This window comes from Podarcis muralis, chromosome 3, assembly GCF_964188315.1.
Source record: "Podarcis muralis chromosome 3, rPodMur119.hap1.1, whole genome shotgun sequence".
Lineage (NCBI taxonomy): Eukaryota > Metazoa > Chordata > Lepidosauria > Squamata > Lacertidae > Podarcis > Podarcis muralis.
The window spans coordinates 103,959,878-103,982,541 of record NC_135657.1 but is presented as its reverse complement, the minus strand read 5'-3'; positions in this window follow the sequence as shown (position 1 = coordinate 103,982,541).

The window sequence follows — 22,664 nt, the reverse complement described above, 5'->3', positions numbered from 1 at the left end:
CTGGGGGAACCGCACCTTTTCAAATAAATGATTTTTTTCACATAAGCTTAACATGTGCAAATTTATGTTGTTTTGAAGTGCCGGGGCGGGGGGAGTGTTCAGTACAGCATTTCCACCTAATGCATTTTGTCCTGCAATTTGTATCCTGTCTTCGCTCACAAGAGGATTTGCTCAAAAGCAGTTTGCTCTGCAGCAGCCACCTTTTTCTCCCCCTTTTTTCTGCTTTGCTTTTATAATTCTCAGCCTCATTAACTCTCCGTTGCTTCTCCTCCAATCCCTGGAAAAGTAGCTGCTCTCCCTAGTCTAAAAACTTCCTTAAAAAATAATACTTTATTCTGTAAAGTAACCTGACCCTACAGTGCCTGGGAACACGGGCTTTTGCTATACAGTGGTACCTCAGGTTACAGACGCTTCAGGTTACAGACTCCGCTAATCCAGAAGTAGTACCTCAGGTTAAGAATTTTGCTTCAGGAAGAGAACAGAAATCACACAGCGGCGGCACGGTGGCAGTGGGAGGCCCCATTAGCTAAAGTGGTACCTCAGGTTAAGAACAGTTTCAGGTTAAGAATGGACCTCTGGAACGAATTTTTAACCCGAGGTACCACTGTATTTTTGCAAGCCAACTGCCAGGGATATGGTTGAGGGCATAAAAGCATGAGCTAGCCCTTCTGTATCATCACTCACTCCCCCCCCCTCCGCCCCCAAACACACATACTTCCAAGAGAAATGGATGGATAATAGAATGTGTTTTCTGTTCAGAGCAGGCAAACGCACTCACTGCCTGAATGAGCCCGGGTCAACTTCTGAAGAAGAACAATAGCAGGGACTCTTTTTACCTGAAACTCAGAACTTGTGAACGCCATTAATGTGAGTCACAAGGCAGGGCGGGGGGGGGGAGCCATTTTTACAATTGAATCGATGTGCTTTCTTTAAAGCCTTTTTCATCTGTTTTACAGATGTCAGAGAGATGAAAGTGGTGGGCTGCAGAGGGATGGTTTCATTTCACATCTCCGGGTTTGGCTTAGAAAATACATTTATTTATTTTCTCAAACTACAGCGGTACCTCGGGTTAAGTACTTAATTCGTTCTGGAGGTCCGTTCTTAACCTGAAACTGTTCTTAACCTGAAACACCACTTTAGCTAATGGGGCCTCCCACTGCTGCCGCACCGCCGGAGCACGATTTCTATTCTCATCCTGAAGGAAAGTTCTTAACCCGAGGTACTATTTCTGGGTTAGCAGAGTCTGTAACCTGAAGCGTATGTAACCTGAGGTACCACTGTACACTGTTTGCAAGAGTGTATGGCTATCAGAGGGTCAGCTGGTGGGTCTGGGAATGGTAGCTGTCATGGCAGCGGGAGAATGCTACTGCCACATCCTATAGCCTGCAAAATCATTGTGGTCAGAGGGAGAGGCAAAGGGCAGCCTTTTATTCTCTGATTTATTTTGCCTTCCATGCACACCACAGAATTAGAGAACCATAGAGCTGGAAGCTGAGGATCATCTAGTCCAACCCCCAGAAATGCAGGAATCTCAGCCATAGCCCTATGACTGATGGCCATCCAACCTCTGTTTAAAAACCACCGATGAAGGAGAGCCCAAAACCTCCCAAGGAAGACTGTTCCACTATCAAACAGCTCTTACTGTCAGAAGGTTCTTGCTGATGTTTAGTCGGAATCTCCTTTCTTGTAACTTGAAGCCATTGGTTCAAGTCTGACTCTCCAGAGCAGGAGAAAACCAGCTTGCTCCATCATCCATGTGACCGCCCTTGAGAGATTTGAAGATGGCTGTCAGATCTCCTCTCAGTCTCCTCTTTTCCAGGCTAAACACGTCCAGCTCCCTCAACCGTTCCTCATAAGACTTGGTTTCCAGACCCTTGGTCATCTTGGTCGCTCTTCTCTGCACAAGTTCCAGCTTGTCAACATCCTTCTTAAACTGTGGCGCTCAGAATGGGACACACTATTCCACTGGGGGGGATATTAACTACACCAGCTTCAGGATCGGGATTGTTGTGGCCCCTCCCCCTTTTTGTATTTTGTCAGTGTAGGTGGGCCTTGGATCCTCCAGACACACCACACCACCATCTGCACCTGCAAAGCTTTCCTTCGGCAAATGAGGCTCCTCCAGAAATATGGGTGTTATTCCATGGATGGAGTTTCTCTCCACCAGCAGAGGACATGTTCCTGAGCTCCCTACCCCCTCAGCTGGCTTCTGGATACCTGTCAGCTTTGAGCCTCCGTCCATTGCAGCAAAACCCGCAGAGATTCTTGTGGCATATGAAATACGTTTTTTAACGTAAGCATTTGTGAACCAGAGCCCACCTCATCAGAGGCAAGAGACTGTGTGTTTCAAATACCTGAACATCTGGGCCTTACCCAGTTTCCTCAGAAACCAACCGAAGATAAAATACTAAACCTGAATTACAATAAAAATTAGGATGACAAATCTTATTCTGTTTTCTTTTCCGTTTCTGATGGAGAAAGCAGAAAGATGATCTTCCACAAAATGGGCCAATTTCAGAAATATGTTTGCTCGGGCTTTAACTAAAATAGGATTCTATCCTTGGCCCGAGGCACTATCCAGCTCGCTGCAGCTGTCAGAATGAGGAAAGTTGCCTAGGAACCAAAATTAAAATGAAGCACATAGGATTATATGTATTTTTAAGCTCAAAGCTTCTATTTTTCACATAGCAAACCTCATCAAGATTTTCTTTAGAGTTGCTGTCATTAGTGGCCAAAAGACAACAGTTGGATGAATCAGTCAGAACCTCATTACACCCTCTCTTTGATGTAATGGGTAAAATGAATACTAGGGTGGAAAATAAGATGAAAGCGCCACAAATGAAAGCATTAACTAAAGCCTTGGGAGATTGGAATGAACAGAACAGACCCACATGACCTACACTGGTCTATTCCAGAAACATCATTTCATAAATCTGAAGGGGAAAATGTAAATAGCCAAGTCAAGGGATGAGATAAAAAAATTGGGAAACCTCCTGCCAACCTCAATGGGAAGAATGAATGCGACTCTTGTTTTCTTTAGCAAAAGTGCACTGAAAAAATGAAACCAAGGGTGCAGGATTCCCCTGCCAAGCCCCATCAGTGGAAGCTCTGAGCAAGGACTACTGCTTACATAGTGGAGCTTCCCTCCCCTCACATGCCCCTTGCAATTGGGTCTGGAGAAGATCCAGAGAACCCCCGGAATAATGCACGGAGAGAGGAGGGGGGCGATCATTTCATCTGGTAAGTTGAAATGCTTGTGCAGTTGGAACATCCATCATCATTCAACACTGAATTCCACCCAGGGCTTTGTTATTTCTTTAAGCAGAAAATGCAAGTTATACAGGAGTCACCACCTCATTCAGAAGAGACTACAGAGGGGGGAAAGTTATGTACAGTGGTACCTTGGGTTAAGTACTTAATTTGTTCCGGAGGTTTGTTCTTAACCTGAAACTGTTCTTAACCTGAAGCACCACTTTAGCTAATGGGGCCTCCTGCTGCTGCCGCACCACCGGAGCCCGATTTCTGTTCTCATCCTGGAGCAAAGTTCTTAACCTGAAGCACTATTTCTGGGCTAGCGGAGTCTGTAACCTGAAGCGTATGTAACCTGAAGCGTATGTAACCCGAGGTACCATTGTAATAGGTAACTGATTTGTGGAGCTCCTTATTTAATGCACAAATGCCATTGAAGTACATTTTCTGTGACTATCCTGCAAAAATCTGTACCCGCTAAACAGCCTCTGTCCTTCTTGACGAAACGCAATGGTTCACATGGCAACTTGTCTTTGTTCAGCACCCTGGACAAGGACATTGTGTTAAAGGTACTCTAGAATCTGCTACGGGAGATTTGTTTACTGCAAAAGGGTGATTTCAGAGGTCTTTACGCTCAGAATTGTTACCTGAATAGATCTGTTGAGGAATTCCAGCCTACAGTTTCTTTGAACACCTAACTGATGCCATAAAAGGTATGATGTAATTCACCTGCCTTTGTTGTTCTGTAAAGTACCAGGGCAAGTACTTCACAGCTATCTCTCAATGAATATTGCCAACCGGAGGGATAATTCTGCAGCAGTTGATAGAAAGCACCAACCCAGCCAAGCAGCCCCATCATCTTAAACAGCTGGTTTTATATGTCATAAAAGGGCAGCAAATTGTTAACTATTTATTTCATTATTGTATTATTATTATTATTATTATTATTATTATTATTATTATTATTAAAGAAAAGGAGATTTAAAGGTGATCCTACCTGACTCACAAGGGACGCGGGTGGCGCTGTGGGTAAAAGCCTCAGCGCCTAGGGCTTGCCGATCGAAAGGTCGGCGGTTCGAATCCCCGCGGCGGGGTGCGCTCCCATTGCTCGGTCCCAGCGCCTGCCAACCTAGCAGTTCGAAAGCACCCCCGGGTGCAAGTAGATAAATAGGGACCGCTTACTGGCGGGAAGGTAAACTGCGTTTCCGTGTGCGGCTCTGGCTCGCCAGAGCAGCTTCGTCACGCTGGCCACGTGACCCGGAAGTGTCTCCGGACAGCGCTGGCCCCCGGCCTCTTAAGTGAGATGGGCGCACAACCCTAGAGTCTGTCAAGACTGGCCCGTACGGGCAGGGGTACCTTTACCTTTACCTTTACCTGACTCACGCCTTCAGACACAATATGGAAGTCAAAACCAAGCCATCCTTTGCAATTCACACTCCTCTGAATTTTGCAATGCCAAGTAATGTGTACAAAAATCTATGTCCTAAAGTAGCGTAAAAACATGCACATATTACTGAAAAGAATACAAAAATGCATTTTACTGAGGAGAATTGCTTTGTGCAAATGTGCTTAATAGACAATGTTGCATACGAAGATATGTAGATTAGGAGAAATCCACTGATGAGTTTTCACCAGGGTTTTGTTTTTTTAAAAAAATGCAAACGGATGCAAACATGGGGAACTAAACTTAAGATTGAAAAAACGGGAAGCTAAAATTGACAGAATGCACCTTTTTGCATTCAACTCCCATTCAGGTCCTATAGGTTTTCTTGCCTTTATGTCCATGTGGATATTACCTGTCAACTTTGGATTACATTGCATGCATCCAATGAAATACATTCATGTCCATGAAAGCTTATGTCATAATACATTTTTAAAATGCCACAAGGCCCTTTCCTGCTCTGGCTGCCGCTACCGTTCTGGAAATTATAACAAAATATACATAAAGCACTGACATGGATGCAAGCTAGGCACTTCAAGCCCTCAATAATTATATGATAAATGTCTGATTTTGAAAACGTGTGCTTGCCATGGAAGTTCTTTGGTGCATGAATATATCTGAAGGTTATATTCAAACCTGTTATCGCATTAGTCATAAATAATCAGCGTCCAATTAAAATGGCGTTTTCATTAAGGGGGAAGGAAGGCTAAATGGCCTGGAGTATGATAGACGCAGAGTATCGCAGTTTCAAAAGGCATCTGTATGACAGCCAGATTATTAACATTCCTTGGAGGCACAGCTGATATGCAAGGACCAGAGCAGATGCCATTTGCACAGGGGCAAAGCAGACACACATCTGGGTCTGGAGCCTCTAGCAAAACGATAGAATAAGGAGTTAATGCAGCTCTTTGCCACTCCACTGTCTCCAGCCTTTGCCATTTATGCTGCAAAGCAGGATTACATGGGTGATGCCAAAAGTACAATGCAGCTAGGAATGTATTAATATTGGGAGTCATTTTGGACTCACAGCTGTTCATGGAGGCACTGGTCAATTCTGTATCCAGGGCAGCTCTCTACCAGCTCCACCTGGTACGCAGGCTGAGACCCTACCTGCCCGCGGACTGTCTTGCCAGAGTGGTGGATGCTCTAGTTATCTCCCTCTTGGACTACTGCAATGCGCTCTATGTGGGGCTACCTTTGAAGGTGACCCGGAAACTACAACTAATCCAGAATGCGGCAGCTAGACTGGTGACTGGGGGCGGCCGCCAAGACCACATAACACCAGTCTTGAAAGACCTACATTGGCTCCCAGTACATTTCCGAGCACAATTCAAAGTGCTGGTGTTGACCTTTAAAGCCCTAAACGGCCTCAGCCCAGTATACCTGAAGGAGCGTTTCCACCCCCATCGTTCTGCCCAGACGCTGAGGTCCAGCGCCGAGGGCCTTCTGGCGGTTCCCTCATTGTGAGAGGCAAAACTACAGGGAACCAGGCAGAGGGCCTTCTCGGTAGTGGCGCCCTCCCTGTAGAATGCCCTCCCATCAGGTGTCAAAGAGATAAACAACTACCTGACATTCAGAAGACGTCTTAAGGCAACCCTGTTTAGGGAAGTTTTTGATGTGTGACATCTTATTGTATTTTTGGTCTTTGTGGAAGCCGCCCAGAGTGGCTGGGGAAACCCAGCCAGATGGGCGGGGCACAAATAAAAAATTATTATTATTATTATTGGAAGGGGACGCGGGTGGCGCTGTGGGTAAAAGCCTCAGCGCCTAGGGCTTGCCGATCGAAAGGTCGGCGGTTCGAATCCCCGCGGCGGGGTGCGCTCCCGTTGTTCGGTCCCAGCGCCTGCCAACCTAGCAGTTTGAAAGCACCCCCGGGTGCAAGTAGATAAATAGGGACCGCTTACTAGCGGGAAGGTAAACGGCGTTCCGTGTGCGGCTCTGGCTCGCCAGAGCAGCGATGTCACGCTGGCCACGTGACCCAGAAGTGTCTGCGGACAGCGCTGGCCCCCGGCCTCTTGAGTGAGATGGGCGCACAACCCTAGAGTCTGTCAAGACTGGCCCGTACGGGCAGGGGTACCTTTACCTTTTATTATTATTATTATTATTATTATTATTATTATTATTATTATTATTACAATATGTTCAAATTCTTGTTTCGACTGGATTTGTAAGCTTGCATTTAATGGAGCAGATATACTCTAGCTCTGGCTCTTACCCGTTTCTTCTTAAACAGAGGAAATCAGTTGGTTCCAGGTCTTTAACACCAAAGTAGCCCCCAAACTCCTGTGTGTCATTCCGTTATGGATCGGTGCAGTTAACCAACTGCTGGAACGCATCCGGTCCAAATTTCTGCGCAGAATCCTGGGGCTGCCGAATTGTGTGCCATATGCAGCCATGTGTCTGGAAACTGGACAAAGGCTGCTAGAAACCAAAGCGTGGCTCACCTCTTTAAAATCCTGGCTCCGCCTACATTTCATGTCCGATCCATCTTCTTTGACATTCCACATGCTGGCAGAATCCCACCACTCCAAACGGCTAGCTTGCATTGAGAGCAAAATCAGACCCTGAGGCCTCTCATTTGAGTCGCTTCTTATGCTCCCACAGTTGGAAGCATTCCAGACAATCAAGTGGAGAATCCTAGAGATTGAATTCCAAACCCTTTGCAGTGCTGCCAATAAAACCTTTCCCATTTGGGCTGGAAATTCCACTCTTGTTTGGACAGGACACTTCATATTTACACCAGGTTTGCTATCTCCACCTACGCAGAGCTCTTTCCCTCGCAAGATTTAACGTCTTACCGCCTTGCAGTTTTGCAAGGTAGATTAGAAAACAGGTTAGCAACCAGTTTGGGATGTGGGTGGCGCTGTGGTCTAAACCACTGAGCCTCTTGGGCTTGCCGATCAGAAGGTCGGTGGTTCGTATCCCCGTGACGGAGTGAGCTCCCGTTGCTCCTGCCAATCTAGCAGTTTGAAAGCACGCCAGTGCAAGTAGATAAATAGGTACGACTGTGGAGGGAAGGTTTCCGTGTGCTCTTGTTTCCGTCACAGTGTTCCATTGCACCAGAAGTGGTTTAGTCATGCTGGCCACATGACCTGGAAAGCTGTCTGTGGACAAACGCCGGCTCGCTCAGCCTGGAAGCAAGATGAGCGCCACAACCCCATTGTCACCTGTGACTGGACTTAACCGTCCAGCGTCCTTTACCTTTACCTTTTAGTAACAAGTTTCCCTCACATCAGCAGGAAATCTTAATGCTTGGAACATGGGAGGAAGTGCATGTGTGGAGATCAGAGACCTTTAAAAAAGAGAGAGAGAGAGAGAGTTACTGTCTGACTCAGACATATTGCTACAATTCTTCAGCCCCAAGCTGGAGGTAGAAAATATCTCCGCGAGAAAATATTTCGTCTAGAGAAGAAATTGCAAGCCAGCTTTTCCTCAGGCTAGGCTCCTTCCTAGACTTCCCGCTACTGGAGAATTTCTGTCTCTGAATAGTCTAGTCTGTGATCCTGGAGGCTGATTATCACACCTGCCAACCTGAATCAGCATTAAATGCAGCGTATTTTCCAGCAGGGAGCCAGCATCTGCTAAAAGTAAGTCAGCCGTGCTGGCTGTTATGTAAGGAAAAGGTGCGCTTCCTGGAAATGGTCAGTATGAACAACACTGTATAACCGCCATCAGATTAGTAGGTTGGTGGTGTGACACATAACAGCTGTAAAGAGGAATCATGTAAGGAAGGTGGACTGTTTCTTGTGGTTCTCTCTTGTGTCATCAGGTGCAGCAAAAGTGTGTGAAGGAATGGCAATAACTTAGCTTTAAAAAAAATGGCTGGACAGTTCTACTTATTGCAGCCCTTCAGTGGATGAGTGCAGGCTTTGGTGAAGAAGGTTTTCTTGGGTAAAATACAGAGCAGGCACCCCCAAACTCGGCCCTCCAGATGTTTTGGGACTACAACTCCCATCATCCCTAGCTGACAGGACCAGTGGTCAGGGATGATAGGAATTGTAGTCCCAAAACATCGGGAGTTTGGGGGTGCCTGATACAGAGGAATGAAGAAAGATATGGAGGGGAAGAATGAATTTATTTGGGGGCATTTCCAAATGGACATGAGGACATGATTTTTCAGGGAGAACCACTACAGAACCCATGAGTGAAGCAGATGTCAAAATCTTAAGTGTTGTGGAAGTCCTCTGAATGCACATTCATTGCCTCTAAATATGCAATCCAGAAACTGAAAGCATTTGGGGTACGAACTATACAGTGATTGATTTTTTAAAATTTGCTTACAAGGACTAATCCATATGACTGGAAGTGGCCGCCGAGACCATATAACACCGGTCTTGAAAGACCTACATTGGCTCCCAGTACGTTTCCGAGCACAATTCAAAGTGTCGGTGCTGACCTTTACAGCCCTAAATGGCCTCAGTCCAGTAGACCTGAAGGAGCGTCTCCACCCCCATCGTTCTACCCGGACACTGAGGTCCAGCACCGAGGGCCTTCTGGCGGTTCCCTCACTGCGAGAAGCCAAGTTACAGGGAACCAGGCAGAGGGCCTTCTCGGTAATGGCTCCCTCCCTGTGGAACGCCCTCCCACCAGATGTCAAAGAGAACAACAACTACCCGACTTTTAGAAGACATCTGAAGGCAGCCCTGTTTAGGGAGGCTTTTAATGTTTGAGGTATTTGATTTTACAGTATTTGATATTTCTTGGAAGCCGCCCAGAGTGGCTGGGGAAGCCCAGCCAGATGGGCGGGGTATAAATAAATTATTATTATTATTATTATTATTATTATTATTATTATTATTATTAATTATTATTTGCCTACAGGAGCAACGCGGAACAATTTCTAAATGCAGGCATCCCAGGCCTACTTGGGAGCTACCAGAGCTGATACACCTCAGCAGATTCTACCAGGGCTGACACATGTTCTAATACCACCCCCCTACAAATTCCCCCTTATGCTGCCACTGGTTCTGACCCACCCCAGCAAGGCATGCAGCTGCCAGCCACCATTGATCTCCCAACCCCACCCTCAGATGAGATTTCCCAATCAATGTGGTGTATCTCAAACGGTGAGCTGGGGACCACCACCGGTGACCCGCAACTCACACTTGCAGAAAGGCTTGGTTCAGCTGGAACTCTGCACGTGGCCCAAGACTGCGTGTGTGATTGGCCTTTGCTCCGAGCCATGAGAGAGTTTTCTTGCCGTGGCTGGGGGAAGACCCTAGTGTGTGTGGCGGTGATAATCCCTGCACATCCCTGGTGGCTAATTAATTTCAGAACCCAACGCCGTCTCAAAATACAAGTAACAGCCTTAAATCGGCAGATGACCGCTCATTAGGAACAAATGATTATCCACTGACAAGCATGCCCCACTGTAATTAAATATCCTTTTTCATTTCTCAAGAAAAGGAGTTCATTCCCTGTCAGCCTGGATGCGACCACGTTGCCGCTAGATTGTGTTAATTAGGTCAGGTATTTCTTTGCATTTCTGAGAACTTCTAAAGATCATCTTTTTTCCAGCAAAAGGCAAGAGTACCCAGCTAGAAACAGATTGAATAAATGGGCTGACCACGTGACCAGGCTTTCACCCTGTGGCATGACAGTTAATTAACTCAACTCTGCAAGGCCAGGAATTATCCATCCATGGCTTTTGTTACTTAGGTACAAGCCTGCATCCTTTGCGGTGAGGCTCCTGTCACATTCAAGGTGAGGCAGTAAGATACGTTTCAGTGCACAATGGATCCCGCACAGCCAGACCTCCTCAGCACTCTGCTCAGCCTCAGGAACCCATCAGCGCAGGAAAAAAAGAAAAAACATTATGGGTGCATGACCTGCCATGAAAATTCTTCTCAATATTGATCCAGAGTAGATTCCAATGCATAGTTAGCAGAGTAAAAACTTAAACACGTTGCAGGATTCCCCAAAAAATTGACCAGTGGCAATTGTATTTCATCCAGCAGAGCTTTACTGCTGCTGAAGGCAAATGAGCATAATGGCCGCAAATCCAATACATTCAGGATTGGCACTGTCCATAAGAAATCCAGTTGCAGCCGACTTAACTTAAACTTACAATAACAAAATTCTAAGCCTTAACATTACAGTGGTACCTTGGGTTACATGCGCTACAGGTTACATACACTTCAGGTTACAGACTCCGCTAACCCAGAAATAGTACCTCAGGTTAAGAACTTTGCTTCAGGATGAGAACAGAAATCACGCAGTGGTGGTGTGGCAGCAGCAGCAGGAGGCCCCATTAGCTAAAGTGGTGCTTCAGGTTAAGAACAGTTTCAGGTTAAGAACGGACCTCCGGAACGAATTAAGGACTTAACCCAAGGTACCACTATATAGCATATTATGTACAGAACACCACACCAGAAGGAAGGGAGATAGAAAGAAAAAGTGAAACTCAGGCTCCTTCTGGCCTTAGTCTTATAGTCAGCATGACCTTGACAGAAATAGATAACAGAACCAGTTTAAGCCAGCTGTACTCAGCTTCTCGGAAGGAATAACCCAAACATCATGAAGCCTTCTGCTTGCTTCTTTCATACAGAGAAGCTTCCAGAAGCCTCTTGAATTAAGTAGAATAGGAAAAATATCTACACATCAGATCAATACTTTCTGCACTAATGCAAACTGACAGTTCAGCCTAGGTGGCATATAAATTATTATTATTATTATTATTATTATTATTATTATTATTATTATTATTATTAATGTCAGATGCATGACATTACATTGTGAGACATAAAACACGGTGATTTCCCAGCACCAAGTGCAGCCAAGCAGCCACTCAATTCTCATTCCACTATAGTGAAGACAACAGGGCTGGATCTACACTGATCTATAAAAATGCTATAAAAAGGCTATAAAAAAAGGTTATATAGCTCTCAATGCAATTTCCCATTGCCAAAAGATTGCTGCTCTGTATCGCCCTCTGGTGTCACGTTTTTATAATGCATTTTTAACCAGGTTTGCCTATCCAGCAGGAGTGGGGTTCCACCAGCATGCCAAAGTGGTGGCAGGTGACCAGTCCAATAGCAATGCCAGAGTGGTAGCGGGGATCACCCAGTGTTTGGGTGACAGCCGGGATAGCTTGAGACAGTAGAACACGAGACTCTTCATCTCAGGGATGTGGTTCCTTCCACCTTTACAATGCTGTGGTTATGCAATTGGTAGCACTAAGCCAAGGGCCCACTGAACCCTGGCACCAGATCAATCGAAGCTCACAGAACTGTATTTCAGGGTTATTACTTTTATTGAGTGTTCCAGTCACAGATTTCCCACATAATGTGTCATTTGAGCTTGAAATCAAGAAGCAGTTATGAGGTTTGTGTAGCAATTGGTGTATTTATTTGCAGGGAGAAAGGTTTCTGTTTTTCTCCTCACTTACCCAATTTTCAGGCTGTTTGTGCTGTTTTTGCTAAAGAGATTAGGGTGTGTTGAATTTTTCAGTTTTCAAATTCCCCAAATGAAGGGTGCTAAAAAGTTTTAATATGACTTGGGAATACAAAATATATTTTGGTTAAATTATATTTTGGTTAAATTAATATAATTTAGTTTTGCTTGGTAAGTAAAATGTTTGTAAAAGTGCATAAAAACGATTGCCAGCTATTTGCAGTTACATTATTTTTCTATTTGTTTAGCACTACCTGATATTTTTCAGAAGGTAACATTAAAATTCTTTGGTTTTCCAAAAGCAGTTTATGTGCTTCTTCATCAAATGTAGACCTGCCAAGCTAAATGTTGTCCCACCCCCAAAAAATAATAGTAGATTTGAATTCCTCACGCCCAAAAAACGTACTTTTACAGCCCCTCACTGAAGAAATGTGCAAAAGAATAAGTTTCACCCCACTAAAATAGCATGCCCTAGTGGGAGGAGGTTGGAGAATGAAAGTGAACTGTGAAGACACTTTCTGAGAACAAATATATATATCCTCAAGAGCTCTGTTTCATAATGAATCCAAGGAAGAGAAAGTTAACAAGCAATGACATTCCTTGGGGTAGTTGTGGGGACTGGTTAATGGGGCAGTGTTTCATTCATACTAATGGACCAGCCTTCTCTGGATAAATACCAGCTGTTTACCAGCTCCATCTGGTATGCAGGCTGAGGCCCTACCTTCCCTCAGACTGTCTTGCCAGAGTGGTGGATGCTCTAGTTATCTCCCGCTTGGACTACTGCAATGCGCTCTACGTGGGGGCTACCTTTGAAGGTGACTCGCAAACTGCAATTAATCTAGAATGCGGCAGCTAGACTGGTGACTGGGAGTGGCCGCCGAGACCATATAACACCGGTCCTGAAAGATCTTCATTGGCTCCCAGTACGTTTCCGAGCACAATTCAAAGTGTCGGTGATGACCTTTAAAGCCCTAAACGGCCTCGGTCCTGTATACCTGAAGGAGCATCTCCACCCCCATCATCCAGTCCGGACACTGAGATCCAGCACCGAGGGCCTCTAGCAGTTCCCTCGCTGTGAGAAGTGAGGTTACAGGGAACCAGGCAGAGGGCCTTCTCGGTAGTGGCGCCTGCCCTGTGGAACGCCCTCCCAGCAGATGTCAAGGCAATAAACAACTATTCTACTTTTAAAAGACAACTGAAGACGGCCTTGTTTAGGGAAGTTTTTTATGTCTGATGCTGTATTGTTTTTAATATTTGGTTGGAAGCCACCCAGAGTGGCTGTGGAAACCCCGCCAGATGGGCGGGGTATAAATAATAAATTATTATTATTATACCAAATTAGATAGTACAGTGGTACCTCGGGTTACAAGCAGTCCTGCATACAAACGCTTTGGGTTACGAACTCCACAAACCTGGAAGTAGGTGTCCCGGGTTGTGAACTTTGCCCCGGGATATGAACTCGATCCGCTTCAGGGGCCGCAGGAAGCCTATGTAGGGAATGTGCTCCTCAGGTTAAGAATGCTTTGGGTTAAGAATGGACTTCCAGAACGAATTAAGTTCTTAACCCAAGGTACCACTGTAAACTGGATCTATCCAGAACTATAATCTCCCTTGTTGGCCTCAATCTACACAAAGATAAGTCCCATTAATTTCAATGGATGAAAGTTAAGACTGATATTAACGGGAAGTGGTGAATATGATGTGGGGTGTGTGTGTGTGTGTGTGTGTGTGTGTGTGTGTGTGTGTGTGTTTCATTCGATATGTCTAAATAAGCACATGTATAACAAAGCGAATAGCAGGGTGCTATTAGGGTATCAACCGTACACAGTAAGCATTATGACGCACTCTCGGCTTTGAATAATCTAACTTCACAGTTCAGTTCCACTTGGTTAGGCAAATTAAAATATGTATGAGTAAATAGCTTTGTGGTTTGTGAATAATGCAGGAACAGTGAGACAAAAGCAGTTTGAAGACCTCTACCAAATGCCACTTGGGATGTAAACCAAAGGACAATGTAGTCAATGGAGTGTCTCTCTTGAGTTCAGGGGGAGCTGGCCTGCACTACTTCATGTTTTACATAAAGGTTGATTACTCAGGCTTTGGGCAAGATTAGTAGGGATGAACTGGAGAGTTTTGCCATTTAATTAAACATCTTCACCCTCAATGCATTTGTTGTTCATTACGCTGTGAAATTGCTTTTCTAGTGGCTTGATATATTTTTGATCTTCTAACGTGACAAGTTGTTTGTTCAAAGCATCTGTAATTCCAGTGGAGGCTAGTATTTGCTCTCTATCCTTTATGCATTTTTTCCCCAAACACTTGCTTTCTTATCTACTGTTAATTTGTAATATTCATTATATCCCATAGCTAAAACGTAGTCCTCCACCTTCAGGGAACATATTTAACATCGTTTGATTCATACATAACATTATTCAAGAGGCCCAGCTTATAACATTATTCATGAGTTGAATATTTTCAACTTTTATCCTCCTTCAAATTAGCCCAGGGAGGTATAATAATCGAAATAAATTTCTTGCAGTTGTATTCTCTTCTTCCAAGGAGCTCACAATTGTGTACAGACAATCCCCTTAATCATCAGAACAATCCCGTGATGTATGCTAGCCTAAGAATTGGTCAGTTAACCAAAAGCTCTTCAGTGAAATTCACAGCTAAGTAGAGAACTTACCCTCCCTGATCCTAGTCTTTCACTTTAAGTCATACCACACATATGAGTAAGGCTCATGTTGGGGGTTCCCAACAAGGTGCCTTCCGGTATTGTAGGCTACAACTCCCTCTCAGCATGGCCAATTTTCCAGGATTGATGGGAATTGTAGTCAAGCAAATTCTTGAAGACATCACGTTGGGCTTCCGGCTTTAATTGGTAGGTTGGTCAACTGGCTGTCTGGCCTGAACCCTAAAGTTGGAAGGGGCTCTCCCAAACTTCGACTCAGAGATGCCCAGTTTCCTTGGCTATTTCCACCATTTTAATCCTTTGTAGCTGCTCCTCCCTGAGCTACTGTTTTTCAGCTACCTTTTCCCCCTTAATGTACATGTTGTTTTATGTAAGCATCCATTTCGAACCAGTGCTATGTATTCCGAGATGGAAACATTGGTGGTCATCAGGGAGTGCTAAAGGCAGCAGCATGTGTGAAGACAAGGTGCTGTATGGTTTTAACTGTTCGATTTGTTATTGCTTTCACCGAATTTCAAATTATCGAGGGGGACAGTTATAGCAGCAGCAGAGAGGGCAGTGCAGGATCTTGTCCTAGCAAGACAAGTTGTTTAAAAGGATGAGGCTGGATTGGTCCTAAGGAGTGACAGCTGACTGAGTTCCAAGTCAGATAGGGCAGCTGGTATTGCAGCCTAGTTGGCCCTTTGAGGAACATAGTTCCACTTCCAAGGCATGTAGTAGAATATGGCCTTAATGGTGCAGGAGATACGGCAATGGAGCCTTGCTCTGGGACAGGAAGACAGACACACAGCCGTACCCTGAACACTGATGTAATGTATCATACACAACATGCACCGAACTGCATGAGGTATACCTATTTTACCTTTGTGTCTGGCATTCTGTGCATCAATGAATGCTATTTTCACAGTACTACTGGTTATGGGTCAATGAGAAAACACGATTATCCTCCTTTCCTCACTTAAACTTCATTCAAACAGATTGATTATGCTTTTAATATGCAATTACCACGCTTTTGCTTTAAAGGCTAGCACTACAAGCTTACAATTACCGCTCTGCACTGATAAAAAAATACCTAGCTGGAAAAGCCTTATTGATTTGCTTCTGGATTGTTAAACCAGCTCTTCAAATCTTTCAATGGGATCCTCCAAACGGATCCTCCAAAAGATATTAAAAGGGATCATACAGCCTAACCCCTTCCGCCACCCGCCCCTGGCAACTCACAACAATATGTTCTCTTCTGCTTGTATCAATCAGGTGGTGAGCAGCTGTATTGTGATTCTCTCCATATACCGACAAATTCTCATTTATTTCACCGAAATTCCACTGGCCAAAAACCTAGTATAGTAGATAAGAGAATAAAGCTTATCACTGATTGCTTCTGAACAGAAAAGCAGAGAATTTTTGAAAGCTGCATTACACACGTCATCCAAGAAGTTCTACCATGAACAACTTGGCTTTTAAGAAGCTTCCTAATGTTGTTTATTATTATCTATTAAATTTGTATACCAGCCTTCATCCATACATCTCAGGACAGTTCATAACATAAATATACAAGATAAAAATACATAATAAAAGCAAAACAAACCAGTAACCCCCTTCACCCATCCCCACAAACAAATTTAAAACGATATAGGATGTTAGTCAGCCAAAGGCCTAGTTGAAGAGGAAAGCTTTTGTCTGGCACCTAAAGGTGAATAATGAAGGCACCAGGACAGTCATTAATAATGATTTAGTAAGATTGTGGCAAGTGCATTATAATAATTATATACATGCTTGGCGAAATAACTCTTTTCACTTTTACAGCAGCAAAAATGCGTATCAATAAGCATTTTTGTGTTGGCCTCATTTTAAAAGCATGCCTACTTTGCTAATCCTATACCAAGGCACGCTGATTTTTAAACCTTATAGTCAATTTATAAGCTCCTGAACAAGAACTAGTTGATAGGATTGCATGGCGATATTTTATGCTTCTCAGTGCCTGCTAACCGTTCTGGTGCATGTGAGCAGGCACAGTGTTCATGTTGGCATAGCTCCAGAGCTCAGCAACACACGCAAAATGAGCTGCCTTTACATCTTTTTAAATATTTGCATCATGAAGCCAATTTCATTTTCAGTGCAGAAATCCCCTTTAGGATTTCCTTTCTATACAATTTCAATAGAAAGAGCTCCTGGATGTTCAGTTCAAAAATTCTGACTATGAAGAGCTACAGAATATCTCCTTCTTAACTTTGACATAGGGGGGAAAATACGTGTGTAAATCTTTCAGGAACAGTATTCCTGCCTTAAATAAACCTCTTAACCAATAGCCTTAAGCTGATAAGATAGCAGTCTGGACCAGGTCACAAACTTACCAAAGATGGATCGCATCATACTCATTTCAGTGATTTCCATTCCTGACCACAGACAAGCATGTGAACTGAAGTAATTTCCTCTTCCTTTTCTACCTGAATTCTCCAGCATCCTTAATTTGGGATGCAAGGTTAAGTACAGAACTGATCTTGTTGTCTCACATGCGTATTCTCCTGGGGACTTGCCAGCCATGCCCTGAATCTAAGAATGGATGCATATAATATAGCTGCCACCAAGAGAATGCTACTTCAGATTTTCCTTTTTTAAATGTGGTGGCATAGAGAGAAAAATGATCTATTCATGAAAGAGTTGGCTTTGTTCACCAATACTAAGGCATCAGGATGTAGAAAGTCACAACTAAACACTACCTGCTAATGGGTTTGTGCTTATGTTAAGGAGAGCAAACTTGAAGTTTGCTTTGCAAGAAGCAAATGTGAATGTCAAGGGTTTTTTTTTTTAATTCAACATATCCCCAAATGAAAAGCTTTGATGAGTCAAACTCTATCAGTGCCAGGAAGATAAAGGAAATTGAATGCATGAGCCGCTTTTTTAAATAGAAAAACTATTCTGTTTTATCTTCTTGTTTGATCGGAGATACATCTTGCCACTCACCATGTTGTATGTTACTGTTCTGACATCAGGGCAAGATAACAATGAAAACAATGCCAGAGATCATGATCCAATCCACAATTTTGCGCTCTTAAATCTCACTGAAATCAATGTGGATTTAAAGGGCTCAGAGCTCTCTGATGGATTGTAGCTAACAATATATAACCAATTCATCAATGGGAATACAACGCTTAAATAAGAGGGATGAATTTATTTTCCGTTCTTTTCATCCTGAATGCATTTCTAATCTCAGGCAAAAACCTGGCTATTACCTGTGGTTATAACAATTTATGAAACACCATCCATGTAGATTTCAGGTCAATTTACAACTGTCTGTTGGCCTGCATTATTACAGAATGAAGATTTCCCCTTTCAGAGATAAAGGTAAAGGGACCCCTGACTATTAGGTCCAGTCGCAGATGACTCTGGGGTTGCGGCGCTCATCTCACTTTATTGGCCGAGGGAGCCGGCGTACAGCTTCTGGGTCATGTGGCCAGCATGACTAAGCCGCTTCTGGCGAACCAGAGCAGCCCACGGAAACGCCGTTTACCTTCCTGCCGGAGCGGTACCTATTTATCTACTTGCACTTTTGATGTGCTTTCGAACTGCTAGGTTGGCAGGCGCTGGGACCGAGCAGCGGGAGCGCACCCCGCCGCGGGGATTCGAACCGCCGACCATGCGATCGGCAAGTCCTAGGCGCTGAGGTTTTACCCACAGCGCCACCCGCGTCTATCTAGAGATAGCCATCCCTTAAAATTTGTGATATCTTAAAACCCTAGTAATCATTTAAGACTGCCTTTTTCATTTTACACTCAGTAACAAACGTGTTATCAAATACAGTGGTGCCCCGCAAGACGAATGCCTCGCAAGACGGAAAACCCGCTAGACGAAAGGGTTTTCCGTTTTGGAGGTGCTTCGCAAAACGAATTTCCTATGGGTTTGCTTCGCAAGACGAAAATGTCTTGCGAGTTCCTGCAGGGTTTTTTTCCCTCCCCCCCCTTTTTCCCAAGCCACTAAGCCGCTTATCAGCTGATCTGCTAAGCCGCCAAACCGCTTAACAGCTGATCCACTAAGCCGCTTAACAGCTGATCGCTAAGCCGCTTAACAGCTGATCGCTAAGCCGCTTATCAGCTGATCCGCTAAGCCGCTTAACAGCTGATCCGCTAAGCCGCTTATCAGCTGATCCGCTAAGCCCGCTAAGCTGCTAATAGCGCTAATCCGCTAAGCCGCTAATGGGCTTGCTTCGCAAGACGAAAAAACCGCAAGACGAAGAGACTCGCAGATCGGATTCTTTTCGTCTTGCGAGGCACCACTGTAGCAATCTGACTTTAGCAACCACGAAAAATATATCTCGGCAGTGTCATGTAATGAACAGAGCATCGCTGTGCTGGATGTTTGTGGGTTTTCTTTTCAGCACACAACTTGGCAGAAGCTGTGTGCGCGCACACAAAAGTTCCTGCCAAAATACAAGCCACCCATTGTAGGGGGGAAATCAGTTTTCATCTTGAACAGGGCTCAGCACGATCCTCCATCCTTTTCTCTTGGCAAGCAGTTTGACACGAAAGCGGGAAGGAGCATACAGAATTCTGTTGTGGATCATCTTCGTTAAAAATGGTTATGGCCAAAAGTTTCACCCCCTGCTCCAACTCCTCCACTGTTTAGTGAAACAGTTCCCTACATTTTAGCCAAGCACTAAAATTTTAAAACAAAATGGTAACCACTACGTTAGATTACTGCAATGTGTTACATGTTGGGCTGCCTCTTAAGATAGTTTGGACACTTCAGCTGGTGCAGAATTTGGCAGCCAGGTGGCTCACTAAGGCAAGGTAGTTTGAGCATATTACACTGATCCTGGCCCAACTGCTCTGGCTTGCCAATTAGTTTCTGGGCCCAATTCAAAGTGCTGGTTTTGACCTATAAAGCCTTAAACAGCTCAGGACCACAATACCTCAAGGACCACCTCTTCCCATATGAACTAGACCCTGAGATCATCTTCCAAAGCCCTTCTTCATGTGCCTCCTCCTTGAGAGGTCCAGAGGGTGGCAACATGAGAACGGGCCTTCTCTGCAGTGGCTCCCCATCTGTGGGATGCTCTCCCCAGGGAAGTTCACCTGGCGCCTTCATTGTACACCTTTAGGTGCCAGGCAAAAACGTTCCTTTTTAACCAGGTCTTTGATCGATATGATTGACACCCATTGCCCTTTTAAAATGTGTTGGGGGGGGCGTGTTATTGGGTTGTTTTTATTTTTGTTGTTGTTATGTATTTTGTATTTTTATATTGTGATCTTCTCCTGTGAACTTCCCTGAAACCTGTGGGTATAGGGGGGTATACAAATTTAATTACTAACAACAATAATTTAGATGGCTGTAACTTGCCCTGGGACCTGCTAGTGAAGAGGGGTAATAAAATTAATAAATACACACGGGGTGATTTCTGGTTTTCCACTGTTCATCAATATAGGACGAAAGAGGCAGAGAGGTAGATTAGGTAGCTAATGCTCAGTAGGTGCAGGAACAATGGAAGCTTGAATGTAAAGGGATAAATTTCATTTTACATACTTGTAAAAAGCTGAACATGGATTAAAAGCCATATAAGGAAACTTAGTAGTGTCAGTTGAGAGCAGTGTCAGTTGAGTGCTGGTGGTTGCCTGGTTGCGGAGGTCCTTGTGACACGCCCTTCATTGTGACACCTCCCTCTGCTGGCTCCTTGGTCACTAGGGCTCTAGAGGCATAGCCATCTCCTTTGGTTTGATCGTTCAGCAAGTAAGAGAGAAAGTGGATGGAGATGTAAGTAGACTTTCTCATCAGCATCTGCATTCTGTGCTGGTAACGCTCCATGACAGTCTTAGGGAATATTTAAAAGATTAAGATCAGGAATAATATAAATGCTTCAGCCAGCCCTTCTGGGCATCTTTATGACTCCACCCACTGTTTTGTAACAGTGAAGGGAAGTGACTGTGGATTCTGCTTACACTTTAGGAAAAGGGAAACTACTGTACTTTTTGCCCTATAGGGCGCACCGACCCATAGGATGCACCTAGTTTTCAGGGGGGGAAATCAAGGAAAAAATATGATCCGCCCCCCCCCCCCCGCAGCTCTGGGAGCACCGGACAGGCTGCACGCAGTCTGTGCGCTACTCCAAGACCTTCTTCCTGCTTTTGCGGGAGGTGGCGGAATTCCCCCACCTCCTAAAAAAGCCACCAGAAGCCGCACAGCCCCTTTAAAGAGCGTGCGGCTTTTGCCTGCTTTTGCGGGAGGTGGGGGAATTCCCCCATCTCCCGCAAAAGCCCACAGGAGGGAGAAGGGTCAGACTCGGCCAGTCGCGCGCCTTCCCGCTGCCCCCCGATCCTCTGGGGCTGGCGATGGGGGGAAGCACTGCTTTCCCCCATCGCCAGCCTCAAAGAGCAGGCTCTTCTGGCTTCAGCGAAAGCAACGCGAAGCCTCCGGAGCGCAGGCTTCCTAGGCTTCGCGTTGCTATCGCTGAAGCCAAGGAGCCTGCATTCGCCCCATAGGACGCACACACATTTCCCCTTCACTTTTGGAGGGGGAAAAGTGCGTCCTACAGGGCGAAAAATACGGTAATAAGATATCACACCTTGTAAAAGGGTGTTCTTTTTGGGCTAGTGACATAAGAGTCGCTTGATAACTCGCCATGGGAGCATTAAGCATGCCCTCTGGAGAGGGTAATATCTTGCATTGTCTTCCTCCCCTTCCTGCCTCCCAGGGCCCATCTTTCAAAGGACAGCCAAGGTACAAAACCCTTCAGCATGCTGATGTTTCTTCTCTAGTAATATTAGTATGTGGTATTTGATGTTTCTCTTTTAAACATCCCTTCTCCACACTAAGCAAACCCATCTCTTTCAATGAGATGATGAGAATTGTCTTATAATATCCAGAGGATGCTATTCTGGCTACAGTATTCAAGCACTCTCTTCACAGGATACCCATAATGATTGCCTAGGAAAGTGAATTCATCTTGAGATTTGAGTCGTGAATGTTCAAACCAGTTTAGGGATGTAGATCAGGAGAGTACTGTGAGTCCCATTTCTCACCTTTTGACGGGCCTTCTCTGCAGTGACTCCCCATCTGTGGAATGCTCTCCCCAGGGAAGTTTGCCTGGCGCCTTCATTATACACCTTTAGACGCCAGGCAAAAGCATTCCTTTTTAACCAGACCTTTGGGTGATCTGATTTTCATCCTATATCCTTTTAAAATGTGTTGGGGCTGAACATGGATTAAAAGCCATATAAAGAAACTTAGTAGTGTCAGTTGAGTGCTGGTGGTTGCTAGGTTGAGGAGGTTCTTGTGACACGCCCTTCATTGTGACACCTCCCTCTGCTGGCTCCTTGGTCACTAGGGCTCTAGAGGCATAGCCATCTCCTTTGTTTTGATCATTCAGCGATTGAGAGAAGTGGATGGAGATGTAAGTAGACTTTCTCATCAGCATCTGCATTCTGTGCTTATAATGCTCCATGACAGTCTTAGGGAACATTTAAAATAGGGAGGTCCTAAAGAACAGCAGGACATTCCAGGATCAAATCAGAAACTGGGACAGCTTCTGTAAATTTGGGAAAACATTCCTTTTTAACCAGGACCACCTCTCTCCATATGATCCGATCATCATCTGAGGCCCTTCTTCATCGGCCTCCTCCACAAGAGATCTGGATGGTGGCAGCACGAGAATGGGACTTTTCTGTAATGGCTCCCCATTTGTGGAATGCTCTCCCTAAGCAGCTTCAGCTGGCACCTTCATTGTACATCTTTAGGTGCCAAAAGAAAACGTTCCTCTACAACTGGGCCTTGGGCTGATTGACATCTGATGCCCTTTTAAATGTGTTGTGTGAGTGGGTTGTTGGTTTGTTCTTCTTGTTTTTATTATGCATTTTGTCTTTTTTACTTTTTATTCTTATGTTGAGAACCATTCCAAGGTCT